Source organism: Haliotis asinina, chromosome 1, assembly GCF_037392515.1.
Source record: "Haliotis asinina isolate JCU_RB_2024 chromosome 1, JCU_Hal_asi_v2, whole genome shotgun sequence".
Taxonomy (NCBI): Eukaryota; Metazoa; Mollusca; class Gastropoda; order Lepetellida; family Haliotidae; genus Haliotis; species Haliotis asinina.
In genome coordinates, this window is record NC_090280.1 from 94,826,968 (window position 1) to 94,849,461 (window position 22,494).

The 22,494-nt window shown below is 41.3% G+C and overlaps 30 non-coding genes across 30 annotated transcripts; all 30 read left to right on the plus strand.

Annotated features, from left to right (window-relative positions):
• The first annotated feature begins 150 nt into the window (after positions 1–150).
• Trnal-uag (transfer RNA leucine (anticodon UAG)) lies at positions 151–232 on the plus strand. Its single transcript has one exon. It is a non-coding gene; the product is annotated as a tRNA-Leu (tRNA).
• A 357-nt stretch (positions 233–589) lies between these two features.
• On the plus strand, positions 590–671 carry Trnal-uag (transfer RNA leucine (anticodon UAG)). Its single transcript has one exon. It is a non-coding gene; the product is annotated as a tRNA-Leu (tRNA).
• A 357-nt stretch (positions 672–1,028) lies between these two features.
• Trnal-uag (transfer RNA leucine (anticodon UAG)) lies at positions 1,029–1,110 on the plus strand. The gene has a single exon. It is a non-coding gene; the product is annotated as a tRNA-Leu (tRNA).
• Positions 1,111–2,345: 1,235 nt separating this feature from the next.
• On the plus strand, positions 2,346–2,427 carry Trnal-uag (transfer RNA leucine (anticodon UAG)). Its single transcript has one exon. It is a non-coding gene; the product is annotated as a tRNA-Leu (tRNA).
• A 357-nt stretch (positions 2,428–2,784) lies between these two features.
• On the plus strand, positions 2,785–2,866 carry Trnal-uag (transfer RNA leucine (anticodon UAG)). The gene has a single exon. It is a non-coding gene; the product is annotated as a tRNA-Leu (tRNA).
• A 1,235-nt stretch (positions 2,867–4,101) lies between these two features.
• On the plus strand, positions 4,102–4,183 carry Trnal-uag (transfer RNA leucine (anticodon UAG)). The gene has a single exon. It is a non-coding gene; the product is annotated as a tRNA-Leu (tRNA).
• A 357-nt stretch (positions 4,184–4,540) lies between these two features.
• Trnal-uag (transfer RNA leucine (anticodon UAG)) lies at positions 4,541–4,622 on the plus strand. The gene has a single exon. It is a non-coding gene; the product is annotated as a tRNA-Leu (tRNA).
• A 796-nt stretch (positions 4,623–5,418) lies between these two features.
• Positions 5,419–5,500, plus strand: Trnal-uag (transfer RNA leucine (anticodon UAG)). Its single transcript has one exon. It is a non-coding gene; the product is annotated as a tRNA-Leu (tRNA).
• Positions 5,501–7,174: 1,674 nt separating this feature from the next.
• Positions 7,175–7,256, plus strand: Trnal-uag (transfer RNA leucine (anticodon UAG)). Its single transcript has one exon. It is a non-coding gene; the product is annotated as a tRNA-Leu (tRNA).
• A 357-nt stretch (positions 7,257–7,613) lies between these two features.
• On the plus strand, positions 7,614–7,695 carry Trnal-uag (transfer RNA leucine (anticodon UAG)). The gene has a single exon. It is a non-coding gene; the product is annotated as a tRNA-Leu (tRNA).
• Positions 7,696–9,370: 1,675 nt separating this feature from the next.
• Positions 9,371–9,452, plus strand: Trnal-uag (transfer RNA leucine (anticodon UAG)). Its single transcript has one exon. It is a non-coding gene; the product is annotated as a tRNA-Leu (tRNA).
• Positions 9,453–9,809: 357 nt separating this feature from the next.
• On the plus strand, positions 9,810–9,891 carry Trnal-uag (transfer RNA leucine (anticodon UAG)). The gene has a single exon. It is a non-coding gene; the product is annotated as a tRNA-Leu (tRNA).
• Positions 9,892–10,248: 357 nt separating this feature from the next.
• Trnal-uag (transfer RNA leucine (anticodon UAG)) lies at positions 10,249–10,330 on the plus strand. The gene has a single exon. It is a non-coding gene; the product is annotated as a tRNA-Leu (tRNA).
• Positions 10,331–10,687: 357 nt separating this feature from the next.
• On the plus strand, positions 10,688–10,769 carry Trnal-uag (transfer RNA leucine (anticodon UAG)). The gene has a single exon. It is a non-coding gene; the product is annotated as a tRNA-Leu (tRNA).
• A 797-nt stretch (positions 10,770–11,566) lies between these two features.
• On the plus strand, positions 11,567–11,648 carry Trnal-uag (transfer RNA leucine (anticodon UAG)). Its single transcript has one exon. It is a non-coding gene; the product is annotated as a tRNA-Leu (tRNA).
• A 357-nt stretch (positions 11,649–12,005) lies between these two features.
• On the plus strand, positions 12,006–12,087 carry Trnal-uag (transfer RNA leucine (anticodon UAG)). The gene has a single exon. It is a non-coding gene; the product is annotated as a tRNA-Leu (tRNA).
• Positions 12,088–12,883: 796 nt separating this feature from the next.
• Positions 12,884–12,965, plus strand: Trnal-uag (transfer RNA leucine (anticodon UAG)). The gene has a single exon. It is a non-coding gene; the product is annotated as a tRNA-Leu (tRNA).
• A 357-nt stretch (positions 12,966–13,322) lies between these two features.
• Positions 13,323–13,404, plus strand: Trnal-uag (transfer RNA leucine (anticodon UAG)). Its single transcript has one exon. It is a non-coding gene; the product is annotated as a tRNA-Leu (tRNA).
• A 357-nt stretch (positions 13,405–13,761) lies between these two features.
• On the plus strand, positions 13,762–13,843 carry Trnal-uag (transfer RNA leucine (anticodon UAG)). The gene has a single exon. It is a non-coding gene; the product is annotated as a tRNA-Leu (tRNA).
• Positions 13,844–14,200: 357 nt separating this feature from the next.
• Trnal-uag (transfer RNA leucine (anticodon UAG)) lies at positions 14,201–14,282 on the plus strand. The gene has a single exon. It is a non-coding gene; the product is annotated as a tRNA-Leu (tRNA).
• Positions 14,283–14,639: 357 nt separating this feature from the next.
• Trnal-uag (transfer RNA leucine (anticodon UAG)) lies at positions 14,640–14,721 on the plus strand. The gene has a single exon. It is a non-coding gene; the product is annotated as a tRNA-Leu (tRNA).
• Positions 14,722–15,078: 357 nt separating this feature from the next.
• Trnal-uag (transfer RNA leucine (anticodon UAG)) lies at positions 15,079–15,160 on the plus strand. The gene has a single exon. It is a non-coding gene; the product is annotated as a tRNA-Leu (tRNA).
• A 796-nt stretch (positions 15,161–15,956) lies between these two features.
• On the plus strand, positions 15,957–16,038 carry Trnal-uag (transfer RNA leucine (anticodon UAG)). Its single transcript has one exon. It is a non-coding gene; the product is annotated as a tRNA-Leu (tRNA).
• A 796-nt stretch (positions 16,039–16,834) lies between these two features.
• Trnal-uag (transfer RNA leucine (anticodon UAG)) lies at positions 16,835–16,916 on the plus strand. The gene has a single exon. It is a non-coding gene; the product is annotated as a tRNA-Leu (tRNA).
• A 796-nt stretch (positions 16,917–17,712) lies between these two features.
• Trnal-uag (transfer RNA leucine (anticodon UAG)) lies at positions 17,713–17,794 on the plus strand. The gene has a single exon. It is a non-coding gene; the product is annotated as a tRNA-Leu (tRNA).
• Positions 17,795–18,590: 796 nt separating this feature from the next.
• Trnal-uag (transfer RNA leucine (anticodon UAG)) lies at positions 18,591–18,672 on the plus strand. Its single transcript has one exon. It is a non-coding gene; the product is annotated as a tRNA-Leu (tRNA).
• Positions 18,673–19,907: 1,235 nt separating this feature from the next.
• Positions 19,908–19,989, plus strand: Trnal-uag (transfer RNA leucine (anticodon UAG)). The gene has a single exon. It is a non-coding gene; the product is annotated as a tRNA-Leu (tRNA).
• Positions 19,990–20,344: 355 nt separating this feature from the next.
• Trnal-uag (transfer RNA leucine (anticodon UAG)) lies at positions 20,345–20,426 on the plus strand. The gene has a single exon. It is a non-coding gene; the product is annotated as a tRNA-Leu (tRNA).
• Positions 20,427–21,222: 796 nt separating this feature from the next.
• Trnal-uag (transfer RNA leucine (anticodon UAG)) lies at positions 21,223–21,304 on the plus strand. The gene has a single exon. It is a non-coding gene; the product is annotated as a tRNA-Leu (tRNA).
• Positions 21,305–22,100: 796 nt separating this feature from the next.
• On the plus strand, positions 22,101–22,182 carry Trnal-uag (transfer RNA leucine (anticodon UAG)). The gene has a single exon. It is a non-coding gene; the product is annotated as a tRNA-Leu (tRNA).
• Positions 22,183–22,494: the final 312 nt, after the last annotated feature.

A 22,494-nucleotide genomic window follows, 5' to 3' on the forward strand; every position in this document is an offset into this window, starting at 1 on the left:
CAAAGGGCTACATCCACCTAAATAGTTGTACATGAACTGAATGGAAGTCTCATGTGGTATGGAAGAAGGAACCACATACACTCTTAAAGACGTCATTTTAGGAGTAGTGTGATTATTAGGACACTTGTTTCATAACAGCCTTTGTGTATGGGTAGCGTGGCCGAGTGGTCTAAGGCGCTGGTTTTAGGCACCAGTCTCTTCGGAGGTGTGGGTTCAAATCCCACCGCTGCCATATCGTTTTCTTTTGTACTTAAATACTTTGGAAAACAACATGTCTATCATGTATGTGAATATGAAACTCACTTTTGTAAAAAAAGGAAGCAGGTACTTGAAGTTTGAAGCAGGACTCATGCTGCTTTCTAAAAATAGGAATCGTCTTCTCAGTATGGTGTGTGCAGTCATTTCCACTAATGAGAAAGTGTGAACAAGACACTCCAACCAAAGGGCTACATCCACCTAAATAGTTGTACATGAACTGAATAGAAGTCTCATGTGGTATGGAAGAAGAAACCACATACACTCTTAAAGACGTCATTTTAGGAGTAGTGTGATTATTAGGACACTTGTTTCATAACAGCCTTTGTGTATGGGTAGCGTGGCCGAGTGGTCTAAGGCGCTGGTTTTAGGCACCAGTCTCTTCGGAGGCGTGGGTTCGAATCCCACCGCTGCCATATCATTTTCTTTTGTACTTAAATACTTTGGAAAACAACATGTCTATCATGTATGTGAATATGAAACTCACTTTTGTAAAAAAAGGAAACAGGTACATGAAGTTTGAAGCAGGACTCATGCTGCTTTCTAAAGATAGGAATCCTCTTCTCAGTATGGTGTGTGCAGTCGTTTCCACTAATGAGAAAGTGTGAACAAGACACTCCAACCAAAGGGCTACATCCACTGAAATAGTTGTACATGAACTGAATGGAAGTCTCATGTGGTATGGAAGAAGAAACCACATACACTCTTAAAGACGTCATTTTATAAGTGGTGTGATTATTAGGACACTTGTTTCATAACAGCCTTTGTGTATGGGTAGCGTGGCCGAGTGGTCTAAGGCGCTGGTTTTAGGCACCAGTCTCTTCGGAGGCGTGGGTTCGAATCCCACCGCTGCCATATCATTTTCTTTTGTACTTAAATACTTTGGAAAACAACATGTCTATGATGTATGTGAATATGAAACTCACTTTTGTGATAAAAGGAAGCAGGTACTTGAAGTTTGAAGCAGGACTCATGCTGCTTTCCAAAGATAGGAATCCTCTTCTCAGTATGGTATGTGCAGTCGTTTCCACTAATGAGAAAGTGTGAACAAGACACTACAACCAAAGGGCTACATCCACCTAAATAGTTGTACATGAACTGAATAGAAGTCTCATGTGGTATCTAAGAAGAAACCACATACACTCTTAAAGACGTCATTTTAGGAGTAGTGTGATTATTAGGACACTTGTTTCATAACAGCCTTTGTGTATGGGTAGCGTGGCCGAGTGGTCTAAGGCGCCGGTTTTAGGCACCACTCTCTTCGGAGGCGTGGGTTCGAATCCCACCGCTGCCATATCATTTTCTTTTGTACTTAAATACTTTGGAAAACAACATGTCTATGATGTATGTGCATATGAAACTCACTTTTGTGATAAAGGGAAGCAGGTACTTGAAGTTTGAAGCAAGACTCATGCTGCTTTCCAAAGATAGTAATCCTCTTCTCAGTATGGTATGTGCAGTCGTTTCCACTAATGAGAAAGTGTGAACAAGACACTGCAACCAAAGGTCTACATCCACCTAAATAGTTGTACATGAACTGAGTGGAAGTCTTGTGTGGTATGGAAGAAGAAACCACATACACTCTTAAAGACGTCATTTTAGGAGTAGTGTGATTATTAGGACACTTGTTTCATAACAGCCTTTGTGTATGGGTAGCGTGGTCGAGTGGTCTAAGGCGCCGGTTTTAGGCACCAGTCTCTTCGGAGGTGTGGGTTCGAATCCCACCGCTGCCATATCATTTTCTTTTGTACTTAAATACTTTGGAAAACAACATGTCTATCATGTATGTGCTTATGAAACTCACTTTTGTAAAAAAAGGAAACAGGTACATGAAGTTTGAAGCAGGACCCATGCTGCTTTCTAAAGATAGGAATCCTCTTCTCAGTATGGTGTGTGCAGTCGTTTCCACTAATGAGAAAGTGTGAACAAGACACTCCAACCAAAGGGCTACATCCACCTAAATAGTTGTACATGAACTGAATGGAAGTCTCATGTGGTATGGAAGAAGGAACCACATACACTCTTAAAGACGTCATTTTAGGAGTAGTGTGATTATTAGGACACTTGTTTCATAACAGCCTTTGTGTATGGGTAGCGTGGCCGAGTGGTCTAAGGCGCTGGTTTTAGGCACCAGTCTCTTCGGAGGTGTGGGTTCAAATCCCACCGCTGCCATATCGTTTTCTTTTGTACTTAAATACTTTGGAAAACAACATGTCTATCATGTATGTGAATATGAAACTCACTTTTGTAAAAAAAGGAAACAGGTACATGAAGTTTGAAGCAGGACTCATGCTGCTTTCTAAAGATAGGAATCCTCTTCTCAGTATGGTGTGTGCAGTCGTTTCCACTAATGAGAAAGTGTGAACAAGACACTCCAACCAAAGGGCTACATCCACTTAAATAGTTGTACATGAACTGAATGGAAGTCTCATGTGGTATGGAAGAAGAAACCACATACACTCTTAAAGACGTCATTTTATAAGTGGTGTGATTATTAGGACACTTGTTTCATAACAGCCTTTGTGTATGGGTAGCGTGGCCGAGTGGTCTAAGGCGCTGGTTTTAGGCACCAGTCTCTTCGGAGGCGTGGGTTCGAATCCCACCGCTGCCATATCATTTTCTTTTGTACTTAAATACTTTGGAAAACAACATGTCTATGATGTATGTGAATATGAAACTCACTTTTGTGATAAAAGGAAGCAGGTACTTGAAGTTTGAAGCAGGACTCATGCTGCTTTCCAAAGATAGGAATCCTCTTCTCAGTATGGTATGTGCAGTCGTTTCCACTAATGAGAAAGTGTGAACAAGACACTACAACCAAAGGGCTACATCCACCTAAATAGTTGTACATGAACTGAATAGAAGTCTCATGTGGTATCTAAGAAGAAACCACATACACTCTTAAAGACGTCATTTTAGGAGTAGTGTGATTATTAGGACACTTGTTTCATAACAGCCTTTGTGTATGGGTAGCGTGGCCGAGTGGTCTAAGGCGCTGGTTTTAGGCACCACTCTCTTCGGAGGCGTGGGTTCGAATCCCACCGCTGCCATATCATTTTCTTTTGTACTTAAATACTTTGGAAAACAACATGTCTATCATGTATGTGCATATGAAACTCACTTTTGTGATAAAGGGAAGCAGGTACTTGAAGTTTGAAGCAAGACTCATGCTGCTTTCCAAAGATAGTAATCCTCTTCTCAGTATGGTATGTGCAGTCGTTTCCACTAATGAGAAAGTGTGAACAAGACACTGCAACCAAAGGTCTACATCCACCTAAATAGTTGTACATGAACTGAGTGGAAGTCTTGTGTGGTATGGAAGAAGAAACCACATACACTCTTAAAGACGTCATTTTAGGAGTAGTGTGATTATTAGGACACTTGTTTCATAACAGCCTTTGTGTATGGGTAGCGTGGTCGAGTGGTCTAAGGCGCCGGTTTTAGGCACCAGTCTCTTCGGAGGTGTGGGTTCGAATCCCACCGCTGCCATATCATTTTCTTTTGTACTTAAATACTTTGGAAAACAACATGTCTATCATGTATGTGCTTATGAAACTCACTTTTGTAAAAAAAGGAAACAGGTACATGAAGTTTGAAGCAGGACTCATGCTGCTTTCTAAAGATAGGAATCCTCTTCTCAGTATGGTGTGTGCAGTCGTTTCCACTAATGAGAAAGTGTGAACAAGACACTCCAACCAAAGGGCTACATCCACCTAAATAGTTGTACATGAACTGAATGGAAGTCTCATGTGGTATGGAAGAAGGAACCACATACACTCTTAAAGACGTCATTTTAGGAGTAGTGTGATTATTAGGACACTTGTTTCATAACAGCCTTTGTGTATGGGTAGCGTGGCCGAGTGGTCTAAGGCGCTGGTTTTAGGCACCAGTCTCTTCGGAGGTGTGGGTTCAAATCCCACCGCTGCCATATCGTTTTCTTTTGTACTTAAATACTTTGGAAAACAACATGTCTATCATGTATGTGAATATGAAACTCACTTTTGTAAAAAAAGGAAACAGGTACATGAAGTTTGAAGCAGGACTCATGCTGCTTTCTAAAGATAGGAATCCTCTTCTCAGTATGGTGTGTGCAGTCGTTTCCACTAATGAGAAAGTGTGAACAAGACACTCCAACCAAAGGGCTACATCCACTTAAATAGTTGTACATGAACTGAATGGAAGTCTCATGTGGTATGGAAGAAGAAACCACATACACTCTTAAAGACGTCATTTTATAAGTGGTGTGATTATTAGGACACTTGTTTCATAACAGCCTTTGTGTATGGGTAGCGTGGCCGAGTGGTCTAAGGCGCTGGTTTTAGGCACCAGTCTCTTCGGAGGCGTGGGTTCAAATCCCACCGCTGCCATATCATTTTCTTTTGTACTTAAATACTTTGGAAAACAACATGTCTATGATGTATGTGCATATGAAACTCACTTTTGTGATAAAGGGAAGCAGGTACTTGAAGTTTGAAGCAGGACTCATGCTGCTTTCCAAAGATAGGAATCCTCTTCTCAGTATGGTATGTGCAGTCGTTTCCACTAATGAGAAAGTGTGAACAAGACACTCCAACCAAAGGGCCACATCCACTTAAATAGTTGTACATGAACTGAATGGAAGTCTAATGTGGTATGGAAGAAGAAACCACATACACTCTTAAAGACGTCATTTTAGGAGTAGTGTGATTATTAGGACACTTGTTTCATAACAGCCTTTGTGTATGGGTAGCGTGGTCGAGTGGTCTAAGTCGCTGGTTTTAGGCACCAGTCTCTTCGGAGGCGTGGGTTCGAATCCCACCGCTGCCATATCATTTTCTTTTGTTCTTAAATACTTTGGAAAACAACATGTCTATGATGTATGTGAATATGAAACTCACTTTTGTGATAAAAGGAAGCAGGTACTTGAAGTTTGAAGCAGGACTCATGCTGCTTTCCAAAGATAGTAATCCTCTTCTCAGTATGGTATGTGCAGTCGTTTCCACTAATGAGAAAGTGTGAACAAGACACTCCAACCAAAGGGCTACATCCACCTAAATAGTTGTACATGAACTGAATGAAAGTCTCATGTGGTATGGAAGAAGAAACCACATACACTCTTAAAGACGTCATTTTAGGAGTAGTGTGATTATTAGGACACTTGTTTCATAACAGCCTTTGTGTATGGGTAGCGTGGCCGAGTGGTCTAAGGCGCTGGTTTTAGGCACCAGTCTCTTCGGAGGCGTGGGTTCGAATCCCACCGCTGCCATATCATTTTCTTTTGTACTTAAATACTTTGGAAAACAACATGTCTATGATGTATGTGCATATGAAACTCACTTTTGTAAAAAAAGGAAACAGGTACATGAAGTTTGAAGCAGGACTCATGCTGCTTTCTAAAGATAGGAATCCTCTTCTCAGTATGGTGTGTGCAGTCGTTTCCACTAATGAGAAAGTGTGAACAAGACACTCCAACCAAAGGGCTACATCCACCTAAATAGTTGTACATGAACTGAATGGAAGTCTCATGTGGTATGGAAGAAGAAACCACATACACTCTTAAAGACGTCATTTTAGGAGTAGTGTGATCATTAGGACACTTGTTTCATAAGAGCCTTTGTGTATGGGTAGCGTGGCCGAGTGGTCTAAGGCGCTGGTTTTAGGCACCAGTCTCTTCGGAGGTGTGGGCTCAAATCCCACCGCTGCCATATCATTTTCTTTTGTACTTAAATACTTTGGAAAACAACATGTCTATCATGTATGTGAATATGAAACTCACTTTTGTAAAAAAAGGAAGCAGGTACATGAAGTTTGAAGCAGGACTCATGCTGCTTTCCAAAGATAGGAATCCTCTTCTCAGTATGGTATGTGCAGTCGTTTCCACTAATGAGAAAGTGTGAACAAGACACTCCAACCAAAGGGCTACATCCACCTAAATAGTTGTACATGAACTGAATAGAAGTCTCATGTGGTATGGAAGAAGAAACCACATACACTCTTAAAGACGTCATTTTAGGAGTAGTGTGATTATTAGGACACTTGTTTCATAACAGCCTTTGTGTATGGGTAGCGTGGCCGAGTGGTCTAAGTCGCTGGTTTTAGGCACCAGTCTCTTCGGAGGCGTGGGTTCGAATCCCACCGCTGCCATATCATTTTCTTTTGTACTTAAATACTTTGGAAAGCAACATGTCTATGATGTATGTGAATATGAAACTCACTTTTGTGATAAAAGGAAGCAGGTACTTGAAGTTTGAAGCAGGACTCATGCTGCTTTCCAAAGATAGGAATCCTCTTCTCAGTATGGTATGTGCAGTCGTTTCCACTAATGAGAAAGTGTGAACAAGACACTCCAACCAAAGGGCTACATCCACCTAAATAGTTGTACATGAACTGAATGGAAGTCTCATGTGGTATGGAAGAAGAAACCACATACACTCTTAAAGACGTCATTTTAGGAGTAGTGTGATTATTAGGACACTTGTTTCATTACAGCCTTTGTGTATGGGTAGCGTGGTCGAGTGGTCTAAGGCGCCGGTTTTAGGCACCAGTCTCTTCGGAGGTGTGGGTTCGAATCCCACCGCTGCCATATCATTTTCTTTTGTACTTAAATACTTTGGAAAACAACATGTCTATGATGTATGTGCATATGAAACTCACTTTTGTAAAAAAAGGAAACAGGTACATGAAGTTTGAAGCAGGACTCATGCTGCTTTCTAGAGATAGGAATCCTCTTCTCAGTATGGTGTGTGCAGTCGTTTCCACTAATGAGAAAGTGTGAACAAGACACTCCAACCAAAGGGCTACATCCACCTAAATAGTTGTACATGAACTGAATGGAAGTCTCATGTGGTATGGAAGAAGAAACCACATACACTCTTAAAGACGTCATTTTAGGAGTAGTGTGATTATTAGGACACTTGTTTCATAACAGCCTTTGTGTATGGGTAGCGTGGCCGAGTGGTCTAAGGCGCTGGTTTTAGGCACCAGTCTCTTCGGAGGTGTGGGTTCAAATCCCACCGCTGCCATATCATTTTCTTTTGTACTTAAATACTTTGGAAAACAACATGTCTATCATGTATGTGAATATGAAACTCACTTTTGTAAAAAAAGGAAACAGGTACATGAAGTTTGAAGCAGGACTCATGCTGCTTTCTAAAGATAGGAATCCTCTTCTCAGTATGGTGTGTGCAGTCGTTTCCACTAATGAGAAAGTGTGAACAAGACACTCCAACCAAAGGGCTACATCCACCTAAATAGTTGTACATGAACTGAATGGAAGTCTCATGTGGTATGGAAGAAGAAACCACATACACTCTTAAAGACGTCATTTTATAAGTGGTGTGATTATTAGGACACTTGTTTCATAACAGCCTTTGTGTATGGGTAGCGTGGCCGAGTGGTCTAAGGCGCTGGTTTTAGGCACCAGTCTCTTCGGAGGCGTGGGTTCGAATCCCACCGCTGCCATATCATTTTTTTTTGTACTTAAATACTTTGGAAAACAACATGTCTATGATGTATGTGCATATGAAACTCACTTTTGTGATAAAGGGAAGGAGGTACTTGAAGTTTGAAGCAGGACTCATGCTGCTTTCCAAAGATAGGAATCCTCTTCTCAGTATGGTGTGTGCAGTCGTTTCCACTAATGAGAAAGTGTGAACAAGACACTCCAACCAAAGGGCTACATCCACCTAAATAGTTGTACATGAACTGAATGGAAGTCTCATGTGGTATGGAAGAAGAAACCACATACACTCTTAAAGACGTCATTTTAGGAGTAGTGTGATTATTAGGACACTTGTTTCATAACAGCCTTTGTGTATGGGTAGCGTGGTCGAGTGGTCTAAGGCGCCGGTTTTAGGCACCAGTCTCTTCGGAGGTGTGGGTTCGAATCCCACCGCTGCCATATCATTTTCTTTTGTACTTAAATACTTTGGAAAACAACATGTCTATCATGTATGTGCATATGAAACTCACTTTTGTAAAAAAAGGAAACAGGTACATGAAGTTTGAAGCAGGACTCATGCTGCTTTCTAAAGATAGGAATCCTCTTCTCAGTATGGTGTGTGCAGTCGTTTCCACTAATGAGAAAGTGTGAACAAGACACTCCAACCAAAGGGCTACATCCACTTAAATAGTTGTACATGAACTGAATGGAAGTCTCATGTGGTATGGAAGAAGAAACCACATACACTCTTAAAGACGTCATTTTATAAGTGGTGTGATTATTAGGACACTTGTTTCATAACAGCCTTTGTGTATGGGTAGCGTGGCCGAGTGGTCTAAGTCGCTGGTTTTAGGCACCAGTCTCTTCGGAGGCGTGGGTTCGAATCCCACCGCTGCCATATCATTTTCTTTTGTTCTTAAATACTTTGGAAAACAACATGTCTATGATGTATGTGAATATGAAACTCACTTTTGTGATAAAAGGAAGCAGGTACTTGAAGTTTGAAGCAGGACTCATGCTGCTTTCCAAAGATAGTAATCCTCTTCTCAGTATGGTATGTGCAGTCGTTTCCACTAATGAGAAAGTGTGAACAAGACACTCCAACCAAAGGGCTACATCCACCTAAATAGTTGTACATGAACTGAATGAAAGTCTCATGTGGTATGGAAGAAGAAACCACATACACTCTTAAAGACGTCATTTTAGGAGTAGTGTGATTATTAGGACACTGTGTTTCATAACAGCCTTTGTGTATGGGTAGCGTGGCCGAGTGGTCTAAGGCGCTGGTTTTAGGCACCAGTCTATTCGGAGGCGTGGGTTCGAATCCCACCGCTGCCATATCATTTTCTTTTGTACTTAAATACTTTGGAAAACAACATGTCTATCATGTATGTGCATATGAAACTCACTTTTGTAAAAAAAGGAAACAGGTACATGAAGTTTGAAGCAGGACTCATGCTGCTTTCTAAAGATAGGAATCCTCTTCTCAGTATGGTGTGTGCAGTCGTTTCCACTAATGAGAAAGTGTGAACAAGACACTCCAACCAAAGGGCTACATCCACCTAAATAGTTGTACATGAACTGAATGGAAGTCTCATGTGGTATGGAAGAAGAAACCACATACACTCTTAAAGACGTCAGTTTAGGAGTAGTGTGATTATTAGGACACTTGTTTCATAACAGCCTTTGTGTATGGGTAGCGTGGCCGAGTGGTCTAAGGCGCTGGTTTTAGGCACCAGTCTCTTCGGAGGTGTGGGTTCAAATCCCACCGCTGCCATATCATTTTCTTTTGTACTTAAATACTTTGGAAAACAACATGTCTATCATGTATGTGAATATGAAACTCACTTCTGTAAAAAAAGGAAGCAGGTACATGAAGTTTGAAGCAGGACTCATGCTGCTTTCTAAAAATAGGAATCGTCTTCTCAGTATGGTGTGTGCAGTCATTTCCACTAATGAGAAAGTGTGAACAAGACACTCCAACCAAAGGGCTACATCCACCTAAATAGTTGTACATGAACTGAGTAGAAGTCTCATGTGGTATGGAAGAAGAAACCACATACACTCTTAAAGACGTCATTTTAGGAGTAGTGTGATTATTAGGACACTTGTTTCATAACAGCCTTTGTGTATGGGTAGCGTGGCCGAGTGGTCTAAGGCGCTGGTTTTAGGCACCAGTCTCTTCGGAGGCGTGGGTTCGAATCCCACCGCTGCCATATCATTTTCTTTTGTACTTAAATACTTTGGAAAACAACATGTCTATGATGTATGTGAATATGAAACTCACTTTTGTGATAAAATGAAGCAGGTACTTGAAGTTTGAAGCAGGACTCATGCTGCTTTCCAAAGATAGGAATCCTCTTCTCAGTATGGTATGTGCAGTCGTTTCCACTAATGAGAAAGTGTGAACAAGACACTCCAACCAAAGGGCTACATCCACCTAAATAGTTGTACATGAACTGAATGGAAGTCTCATGTGGTATGGAAGAAGAAACCACATACACTCTTAAAGACGTCATTTTAGGAGTAGTGTGATTATTAGGACACTTGTTTCATAACAGCCTTTGTGTATGGGTAGCGTGGCCGAGTGGTCTAAGGCGCTGGTTTTAGGCACCAGTCTCTTCGGAGGTGTGGGTTCAAATCCCACCGCTGCCATATCATTTTCTTTTGTACTTAAATACTTTGGAAAACAACATGTCTATCATGTATGTGAATATGAAACTCACTTTTGTAAAAAAAGGAAACAGGTACATGAAGTTTGAAGCAGGACTCATGCTGCTTTCCAAAGATAGGAATCCTCTTCTCAGTATGGTGTGTGCAGTCGTTTCCACTAATGAGAAAGTGTGAACAAGACACTCCAACCAAAGGGCTACATCCACTTAAATAGTTGTACATGAACTGAATGGAAGTCTCATGTGGTATGGAAGAAGAAACCACATACACTCTTAAAGACGTCATTTTATAAGTGGTGTGATTATTAGGACACTTGTTTCATAACAGCCTTTGTGTATGGGTAGCGTGGCCGAGTGGTCTAAGGCGCTGGTTTTAGGCACCAGTCTCTTCGGAGGCGTGGGTTCGAATCCCACCGCTGCCATATCATTTTCTTTTGTACTTAAATACTTTGGAAAACAACATGTCTATGATGTATGTGCATATGAAACTCACTTTTGTGATAAAGGGAAGGAGGTACTTGAAGTTTGAAGCAGGACTCATGCTGCTTTCCAAAGATAGGAATCCTCTTCTCAGTATGGTATGTGCAGTCGTTTCCACTAATGAGAAAGTGTGAACAAGACACTCCAACCAAAGGGCCACATCCACTTAAATAGTTGTACATGAGCTGAATGGAAGTCTAATGTGGTATGGAAGAAGAAACCACATACACTCTTAAAGACGTCATTTTAGGAGTAGTGTGATTATTAGGACACTTGTTTCATAACAGCCTTTGTGTATGGGTAGCGTGGCCGAGTGGTCTAAGGCGCTGGTTTTAGGCACCAGTCTATTCGGAGGCGTGGGTTCGAATCCCACCGCTGCCATATCATTTTCTTTTGTACTTAAATACTTTGGAAAACAACACGTCTATGATGTATGTGGATATGAAACTTACTTTTTTGATAAAAGGAAGCAGGTACTTGAAGTTTGAAGCAGGACTCATGCTGCTTTCCAAAGATAGGAATCCTCTTCTCAGTATGGTGTGTGCAGTCGTTTCCACTAATGAGAAAGTGTGAACAGGACACTCCAACCAAAGGGCTTACATCCACCTGAATAGCTGTACATGAACTGAATGGAAGTCTCATGTGGTATGGAAGAAGAAACCACATACACTCTTAAAGACGTCATTTTAGGAGTAGTGTGATTATTAGGACACTTGTTTCATAACAGCCTTTGTGTATGGGTAGCGTGGCCGAGTGGTCTAAGGCGCTGGTTTTAGGCACCAGTCTCTTCGGAGGCGTGGGTTCGAATCCCACCGCTGCCATATCATTTTCTTTTGTACTTAAATACTTTGGAAAACAACATGTCTATGATGTCTGTGCATATGAAACTCACTTTTGTGATAAAAGGAAACAGGTACATGAAGTTTGAAGCAGGACTATTGCTGCTTTCTAAAGATAGGAATCCTCTTCTCAGTATGGTATGTGCAGTCGTTTCCACTAATGAGAAAGTGTGAACAAGACACTCCAACCAAAGGGCTACATCCACCTAAATAGTTGTACATGAACTGAATGGAAGTCTCATGTGGTATGGAAGAAGAAACCACATACACTCTTAAAGACGTCATTTTAGGAGTAGTGTGATTATTAGGACACTTGTTTCATAACAGCCTTTGTGTATGGGTAGCGTGGCCGAATGGTCTAAGGCGCTGGTTTTAGGCACCAGTCTCTTCGGAGGCGTGGGTTCGAATCCCACCGCTGCCATATCATTTTCTTTTGTACTTAAATACTTTGGAAAACAACATGTCTATGATGTATGTGAATCTGAAACTCACTTTTGTGATAAAAGGAAGCAGGTACTTCAAGTTTGAAGCAGGACTCATGCTGCTTTCCAAAGATAGGAATCCTCTTCTCAGTATGGTATGTGCAGTCGTTTCCACTAATGAGAAAGTGTGAACAAGACACTCCAACCAAAGGGCTACATCCACCTAAATAGTTGTACATGAACTGAGTGGAAGTCTTGTGTGGTATGGAAGAAGAAACCACATACACTCTTAAAGACGTCATTTTAGGAGTAGTGTGATTATTAGGACACTTGTTTCATAACAGCCTTTGTGTATGGGTAGCGTGGTCGAGTGGTCTAAGGCGCCGGTTTTAGGCACCAGTCTCTTCGGAGGTGTGGGTTCGAATCCCACCGCTGCCATATCATTTTCTTTTGTACTTAAATACTTTGGAAAACAACATGTCTATGATGTATGTGCATATGAAACTCACTTTTGTAAAAAAAGGAAACAGGTACATGAAGTTTGAAGCAGGACTCATGCTGCTTTCTAAAGATAGGAATCCTCTTCTCAGTATGGTGTGTGCAGTCGTTTCCACTAATGAGAAAGTGTGAACAAGACACTCCAACCAAAGGGCTACATCCACCTAAATAGTTGTACATGAACTGAATGGAAGTCTCATGTGGTATGGAAGAAGAAACCACATACACTCTTAAAGACGTCATTTTAGGAGTAGTGTGATTATTAGGACACTTGTTTCATAACAGCCTTTGTGTATGGGTAGCGTGGCCGAGTGGTCTAAGGCGCTGGTTTTAGGCACCAGTCTCTTCGGAGGTGTGGGTTCAAATCCCACCGCTGCCATATCATTTTCTTTTGTACTTAAATACTTTGGAAAACAACATGTCTATCATGTATGTGAATATGAAACTCACTTTTGTAAAAAAAGGAAACAGGTACATGAAGTTTGAAGCAGGACTCATGCTGCTTTCTAAAGATAGGAATCCTCTTCTCAGTATGGTGTGTGCAGTCGTTTCCACTAATGAGAAAGTGTGAACAAGACACTCCAACCAAAGGGCTACATCCACTTAAATAGTTGTACATGAACTGAATGGAAGTCTCATGTGGTATGGAAGAAGAAACCACATACACTCTTAAAGACGTCATTTTATAAGTGGTGTGATTATTAGGACACTTGTTTCATAACAGCCTTTGTGTATGGGTAGCGTGGCCGAGTGGTCTAAGGCGCTGGTTTTAGGCACCAGTCTCTTCGGAGGCGTGGGTTCGAATCCCACCGCTGCCATATCATTTTCTTTTGTACTTAAATACTTTGGAAAACAACATGTCTATGATGTATGTGCATATGAAACTCACTTTTGTGATAAAGGGAAGCAGGTACTTGAAGTTTGAAGCAGGACTCATGCTGCTTTCTAAAGATAGGAATCCTCTTCTCAGTATGGTATGTGCAGTCGTTTCCACTAATGAGAAAGTGTGAACAAGACACTCCAACCAAAGGGCCACATCCACTTAAATAGTTGTACATGAACTGAATGGAAGTCTAATGTGGTATGGAAGAAGAAACCACATACACTCTTAAAGACATCATTTTAGGAGTAGTGTGATTATTAGGACACTTGTTTCATAACAGCCTTTGTGTGTGGGTAGCGTGGCCGAGTGGTCTAAGGCGCTGGTTTTAGGCACCAGTCTCTTCGGAGGTGTGGGTTCGAATCCCACCGCTGCCATATCATTTTCTTTTGTACTTAAATACTTTGGAAAACAACATGTCTATGATGTCTGTGCATATGAAACTCACTTTTGTGATAAAAGGAAACAGGTACATGAAGTTTGAAGCAGGACTCATGCTGCTTTCTAAAGATAGGAATCCTCTTCTCAGTATGGTGTGTGCAGTCGTTTCCACTAATGAGAAAGTGTGAACAAGACACTCCAACCAAAGGGCTACATCCACCTAAATAGTTGTACATGAACTGAATGGAAGTCTCATGTGGTATGGAAGAAGAAACCACATACACTCTTAAAGACGTCATTTTAGGAGTAGTGTGATTATTAGGACACTTGTTTCATAACAGCCTTTTTGTATGGGTAGCGTGGCCGAGTGGTCTAAGGCGCTGGTTTTAGGCACCAGTCTCTTCGGAGGTGTGGGTTCGAATCCCACCGCTGCCATATCATTTTCTTTTCTACTTAAATACTTTGGAAAACAACATGTCTATGATGTATGTGCATATGAAACTCACTTTTGTGATAAAAGGAAACAGGTACTTGAAGTTTGAAGCAGGACTCATGCTGCTTTCTAAAGATAGGAATCCTCTTCTCAGTATGGTGTGTGCAGTCGTTTCCACTAATGAGAAAGTGTGAACAAGACACTCCAACCAAAGGGCTACATCCACCTAAATAGTTGTACATGAACTGAATGGAAGTCTCATGTGGTATGGAAGAAGAAACCACATACACTCTTAAAGACGTCATTTTAGGAGTAGTGTGATTATTAGGACACTTGTTTCATAACAGCCTTTGTGTATGGGTAGCGTGGCCGAGTGGTCTAAGGCGCTGGTTTTAGGCACCAGTCTCTTCGGAGGTGTGGGTTCGAATCCCACCGCTGCCATATCATTTTCTTTTGTACTTAAATACTTTGGAAAACAACATGTCTATGACGTATGTGCATATGAAACTCACTTTTGTGATAAAAGGAAACAGGTACATGAAGTTTGAAGCAGGACTCATGCTGCTTTCTAAAGATAGGAATCCTCTTCTCAGTATGGTGTGTGCAGTCGTTTCCACTAATGAGAAAGTGTGAACAAGACACTCCAACCAAAGGGCTACATCCACCTAAATAGTTGTACATGAACTGAATGGAAGTCTCATGTGGTATGGAAGAAGAAACCACATACACTCTTAAAGACGTCATTTTAGGAGTAGTGTGATTATTAGGACACTTGTTTCATAACAGCCTTTGTGTATGGGTAGCGTGGCCGAGTGGTCTAAGGCGCTGGTTTTAGGCACCAGTCTCTTCGGAGGTGTGGGTTCGAATCCCACCGCTGCCATATCATTTTCTTTTGTGCTTAAATACTTTGGAAAACAACATGTCTATGATGTATGTGCATATGAAACTCACTTTTGTGATAAAGGGAAGCAGGTACTTCAAGTTTGAAGCAAGACTCATGCTGCTTTCCAAAGATAGTAATCCTCTTCTCAGTATGGTATGTGCAGTCGTTTCCACTAATGAGAAAGTGTGAACAAGACACTCCAACCAAAGGTCTACATCCACCTAAATAGTTGTACATGAACTGAGTGGAAGTCTTGTGTGGTATGGAAGAAGAAACCACATACACTCTTAAAGACGTCATTTTAGGAGTAGTGTGATTATTAGGACACTTGTTTCATAACAGCCTTTGTGTATGGGTAGCGTGGTCGAGTGGTCTAAGGCGCCGGTTTTAGGCACCAGTCTCTTCGGAGGTGTGGGTTCGAATCCCACCGCTGCCATATCATTTTCTTTTGTACTTAAATACTTTGGAAAACAACATGTCTATGATGTATGTGCATATGAAACTCACTTTTGTAAAAAAAGGAAACAGGTACATGAAGTTTGAAGCAGGACTCATGCTGCTTTCTAAAGATAGGAATCCTCTTCTCAGTATGGTGTGTGCAGTCGTTTCCACTAATGAGAAAGTGTGAACAAGACACTCCAACCAAAGGGCTACATCCACCTAAATAGTTGTACATGAACTGAATGGAAGTCTCATGTGGTATGGAAGAAGAAACCACATACACTCTTAAAGACGTCATTTTAGGAGTAGTGTGATTATTAGGACACTTGTTTCATAAGAGCCTTTGTGAATGGGTAGCGTGGCCGAGTGGTCTAAGGCGCTGGTTTTAGGCACCAGTCTCTTCGGAGGCGTGGGTTCGAATCCCACCGCTGCCATATCATTTTCTTTTGTACTTAAATACTTTGGAAAACAACATGTCTATGATGTATGTGCATATGAAACTCACTTTTGTGATAAAGGGAAGCAGGTACTTCAAGTTTGAAGCAAGACTCATGCTGCTTTCCAAAGATAGTAATCCTCTTCTCAGTATGGTATGTGCAGTCGTTTACACTAATGAGAAAGTGTGAACAAGACACTCCAACCAAAGGTCTACATCCACCTAAATAGTTGTACATGAACTGAGTGGAAGTCTTGTGTGGTATGGAAGAAGAAACCACATACACTCTTAAAGACGTCATTTTAGGAGTAGTGTGATTATTAGGACACTTGTTTCATAACAGCCTTTGTGTATGGGTAGCGTTGTCGAGTGGTCTAAGGCGCCGGTTTTAGGCACCAGTCTCTTCGGAGGTGTGGGTTCGAATCCCACCGCTGCCATATCATTTTCTTTTGTACTTAAATACTTTGGAAAACAACATGTCTATGATGTATGTGCATATGAAACTCACTTTTGTAAAAAAAGGAAACAGGTACATGAAGTTTGAAGCAGGACTCATGCTGCTTTCTAAAAATAGGAATCCTCTTCTCAGTATGGTGTGTGCAGTCGTTTCCACTAATGAGAAAGTGTGAACAAGACACTCCAACCAAAGGGCTACATCCACCTAAATAGTTGTACATGAACTGAATGGAAGTCTCATGTGGTATGGAAGAAGAAACCACATACACTCTTAAAGACGTCATTTTAGGAGTAGTGTGATTATTAGGACACTTGTTTCATAACAGCCTTTGTGTATGGGTAGCGTGGCCGAGTGGTCTAAGGCGCTGGTTTTAGGCACCAGTCTCTTCGGAGGTGTGGGTTCGAATCCCACCGCTGCCATATCATTTTCTTTTGTGCTTAAATACTTTGGAAAACAACATGTCTATGATGTATGTGCATATGAAACTCACTTTTGTGATAAAGGGAAGCAGGTACTTCAAGTTTGAAGCAAGACTCATGCTGCTTTCCAAAGATAGTAATCCTCTTCTCAGTATGGTATGTGCAGTCGTTTCCACTAATGAGAAAGTGTGAACAAGACACTCCAACCAAAGGTCTACATCCACCTAAATAGTTGTACATGAACTGAGTGGAAGTCTTGTGTGGTATGGAAGAAGAAACCACATACACTCTTAAAGACGTCATTTTAGGAGTAGTGTGATTATTAGGACACTTGTTTCATAACAGCCTTTGTGTATGGGTAGCGTGGTCGAGTGGTCTAAGGCGCCGGTTTTAGGCACCAGTCTCTTCGGAGGTGTGGGTTCGAATCCCACCGCTGCCATATCATTTTCTTTTGTACTTAAATACTTTGGAAAACAACATGTCTATGATGTATGTGCATATGAAACTCACTTTTGTAAAAAAAGGAAACAGGTACATGAAGTTTGAAGCAGGACTCATGCTGCTTTCTAAAGATAGGAATCCTCTTCTCAGTATGGTGTGTGCAGTCGTTTCCACTAATGAGAAAGTGTGAACAAGACACTCCAACCAAAGGGCTACATCCACCTAAATAGTTGTACATGAACTGAATGGAAGTCTCATGTGGTATGGAAGAAGAAACCACATACACTCTTAAAGACGTCATTTTAGGAGTAGTGTGATTATTAGGACACTTGTTTCATAAGAGCCTTTGTGAATGGGTAGCGTGGCCGAGTGGTCTAAGGCGCTGGTTTTAGGCACCAGTCTCTTCGGAGGCGTGGGTTCGAATCCCACCGCTGCCATATCATTTTCTTTTGTACTTAAATACTTTGGAAAACAACATGTCTATGATGTATGTGCATATGAAACTCACTTTTGTGATAAAGGGAAGCAGGTACTTCAAGTTTGAAGCAAGACTCATGCTGCTTTCCAAAGATAGTAATCCTCTTCTCAGTATGGTATGTGCAGTCGTTTACACTAATGAGAAAGTGTGAACAAGACACTCCAACCAAAGGTCTACATCCACCTAAATAGTTGTACATGAACTGAGTGGAAGTCTTGTGTGGTATGGAAGAAGAAACCACATACACTCTTAAAGACGTCATTTTAGGAGTAGTGTGATTATTAGGACACTTGTTTCATAACAGCCTTTGTGTATGGGTAGCGTTGTCGAGTGGTCTAAGGCGCCGGTTTTAGGCACCAGTCTCTTCGGAGGTGTGGGTTCGAATCCCACCGCTGCCATATCATTTTCTTTTGTACTTAAATACTTTGGAAAACAACATGTCTATGATGTATGTGCATATGAAACTCACTTTTGTAAAAAAAGGAAACAGGTACATGAAGTTTGAAGCAGGACTCATGCTGCTTTCTAAAAATAGGAATCCTCTTCTCAGTATGGTGTGTGCAGTCGTTTCCACTAATGAGAAAGTGTGAACAAGACACTCCAACCAAAGGGCTACATCCACCTAAATAGTTGTACATGAACTGAATGGAAGTCTCATGTGGTATGGAAGAAGAAACCACATACACTCTTAAAGACGTCATTTTAGGAGTAGTGTGATTATTAGGAAACTTGTTTCATAACAGCCTTTGTGTATGGGTAGCGTGGCCGAGTGGTCTAAGGCGCTGGTTTTAGGCACCAGTCTCTTCGGAGGTGTGGGTTCAAATCCCACCGCTGCCATATCATTTTCTTTTGTACTTAAATACTTTGGAAAACAACATGTCTATCATGTATGTGAATATGAAACTCACTTTTGTAAAAAAAGGAAACAGGTACATGAAGTTTGAAGCAGGACTCATGCTGCTTTCTAAAGATAGGAATCCTCTTCTCAGTATGGTGTGTGCAGTCGTTTCCACTAATGAGAAAGTGTGAACAAGACACTCCAACCAAAGGGCTACATCCACTTAAATTGTTGTACATGAACTGAATGGAAGTCTCATGTGGTATGGAAGAAGAAACCACATACACTCTTAAAGACGTCATTTTAGGAGTAGTGTGATTATTAGGACACTTGTTTCATAAGAGCCTTTGTGTATGGGTAGCGTGGCCGAGTGGTCTAAGGCGCTGGTTTTAGGCACCAGTCTCTTCGGAGGTGTGGGATCGAATCCCACAGCTGCCATATCATTTTCTTTTGTACTTAAATACTTTGGAAAACAACATGTCTATGATGTATGTGCATATGAAACTCACTTTTGTGATAAAGGGAAGGAGGTACTTGAAGTTTGAAGCAGGACTCATGCTGCTTTCCAAAGATAGGAATCCTCTTCTCAGTATGGTATGTGGAGTCGTTTCCACTAATGAGAAAGTGTGAACAAGACACTCCAACCAAAGGGCCACATCCACTTAAATAGTTGTACATGAACTGAATGGAAGTCTCATGTGGTATGGAAGAAGAAACCACATACACTCTTAAAGACGTCATTTTAGGAGTAGTGTGATTATTAGGACACTTGTTTCATAACAGCCTTTGTGTATGGGTAGCGTGACCGAGTGGTCTAAGGCGCTGGTTTTAGGCACCAGTCTCTTCGGAGGCGTGGGTTCGAATCCCACCGCTGCCATATCATTTTCTTTTGTTCTTAAATACTTTGGAAAACAACATGTCTATGATGTATGTGAATATGAAACTCACTTTTGTGATAAAAGGAAGCAGGTACTTGAAGTTTGAAGCAGGACTCATGCTGCTTTCCAAAGATAGTAATCCTCTTCTCAGTATGGTATGTGCAGTCGTTTCCACTAATGAGAAAGTGTGAACAAGACACTCCAACCAAAGGGCTACATCCACCTAAATAGTTGTACATGAACTGAATGAAAGTCTAATGTGGTATGGAAGAAGAAACCACATACACTCTTAAAGACGTCATTTTAGGAGTAGTGTGATTATTAGGACACTTGTTTCATAACAGCCTTTGTGTATGGGTAGCGTGGCCGAGTGGTCTAAGGCGCTGGTTTTAGGCACCAGTCTCTTCGGAGGCGTGGGTTCGAATCCCACCGCTGCCATATCATTTTCTTTTGTACTTAAATACTTTGGAAAACAACACGTCTATGATGTATGTGGATATGAAACTTACTTTTTTGATAAAAGGAAGCAGGTACTTGAAGTTTGAAGCAGGACTCATGCTGCTTTCCAAAGATAGGAATCCTCTTCTCAGTATGGTGTGTGCAGTCGTTTCCACTAATGAGAAAGTGTGAACAGGACACTCCAACCAAAGGGCTTACATCCACCTAAATAGCTGTACATGAACTGAATGGAAGTCTCATGTGGTATGGAAGAAGAAACCACATACACTCTTAAAGACGTCATTTTAGGAGTGTGATTGTTAGGACACTTGTTTCATAACAGCCTTTGTGTATGGGTAGCGTGGCCGAGTGGTCTAAGGCGCTGGTTTTAGGCACCAGTCTCTTCGGAGGCGTGGGTTCGAATCCCACCGCTGCCATATCATTTTCTTTTGTACTTAAATACTTTGGAAAACAACATGTCTATGATGTCTGTGCATATGAAACTCACTTTTGTGATAAAAGGAAACAGGTACATGAAGTTTGAAGCAGGACTCATGCTGCTTTCTAAAGATAGGAATCCTCTTCTCAGTATGGTATGTGCAGTCGTTTCCACTAATGAGAAAGTGTGAACAAGACACTCCAACCAAAGGTCTACATCCACCTAAATAGTTGTACATGAACTGAATGGAAGTCTCATGTGGTATGGAAGAAGAAACCACATACACTCTTAAAGACGTCATTTTAGGAGTAGTGTGATTATTAGGACACTTGTTTCATAACAGCCTTTGTGTATGGGTAGCGTGACCGAGTGGTCTAAGGCGCTGGTTTTAGGCACCAGTCTCTTCGGAGGCGTTGGTTCGAATCCCACCGCTGCCATATCATTTTCTTTTGTTCTTAAATACTTTGGAAAACAACATGTCTATGATGTATGTGAATATGAAACTCACTTTTGTGATAAAAGAAAGCAGGTACTTGAAGTTTGAAGCAGGACTCATGCTGCTTTCCAAAGATAGTAATCCTCTTCTCAGTATGGTATGTGCAGTCGTTTCCACTAATGAGAAAGTGTGAACAAGACACTCCAACCAAAGGGCTACATCCACCTAAATAGTTGTACATGAACTGAATGGAAGTCTCATGTGGTATGGAAGAAGAAACCACATACACTCTTAAAGACGTCATTTTAGGAGTAGTGTGATTATTAGGACACTTGTTTCATAACAGCTTTTGTGTATGGGTAGCGTGGCCGAGTGGTCTAAGGCGCTGGTTTTAGGCACCAGTCTCTTCGGAGGCGTGGGTTCGAATCCCACCGCTGCCATATCATTTTCTTTTGTTCTTAAATACTTTGGAAAACAACATGTCTATGATGTATGTGCGTATGACACTCACTTTTGTGATAAAAGGAAACAGGTACTTGAAGTTTGAAGCAGGACTCATGCTGCTTTCCAAAGATAGGAATCCTCTTCTTAGTATGGTATGTGGAGTCGTTTCCACTAATGAGAAAGTGTGAACAAGACACTCCAACCAAAGGGCTACATCCACCTAAATAGTTGTACATGAACTGAATGGAAGTCTCATGTGGTATGGAAGAAGAAACCACATACACTCTTAAAGACGTCATTTTAGGAGTAGTGTGATTATTAGGACACTTGTTTCATAACAGCCTTTGTGTATGGGTAGCGTGGCCGAGTGGTCTAAGTCGCTGGTTTTAGGCACCAGTCTCTTCGGAGGCGTGGGTTCGAATCCCACCGCTGCCATATCATTTTCTTTTGTACTTAAATACTTTGGAAAACAACATGTCTATGATGTATGTGCATATGAAACTCACTTTTGTGATAAAGGGAAGCAGGTACTTGAAGTTTGAAGCAGGACTCATGCTGCTTTCCAAAGATAGGAATCCTCTTCTCAGCATGGTATGTGCAGTCGTTTCCACTAATGAGAAAGTGTGAACAAGACACTCCAACCAAAGGGCTACATCCACCTAAATAGTTGTACATGAACTGAATGGAAGTCTCATGTGGTATGGAAGAAGAAACCACATACACTCTTAAAGACGTCATTTTAGGAGTAGTGTGATTATTAGGACACTTGTTTCATAACAGCCTTTGTGTATGGGTAGCGTGGCCGAGTGGTCTAAGGCGCTGGTTTTAGGCACCAGTCTCTTCGGAGGCGTGGGTTCGAATCCCACCGCTGCCATATCATTTTCTTTTGTACTTAAATACTTTGGAAAACAACATGTCTATGATGTATGTGCATATGAAACTCACTTTTGTGATAAAAGGAAACAGGTACTTGAAGTTTGAAGCAGGACTCATGCTTCTTTCCAAAGATAGGAATCCTCTTCTCAGTATGGTATGTGGAGTCGTTTCCACTAATGAGAAAGTGAGAACAAGACACTCCAACCAAAGGGCTACATCCACCTAAACAGTTGTACATGAACTGAATGAAAGTCTCATGTGGTATGGAAGAAGAAACCACATACACTCTTAAAGACGTCATTTTAGGAGT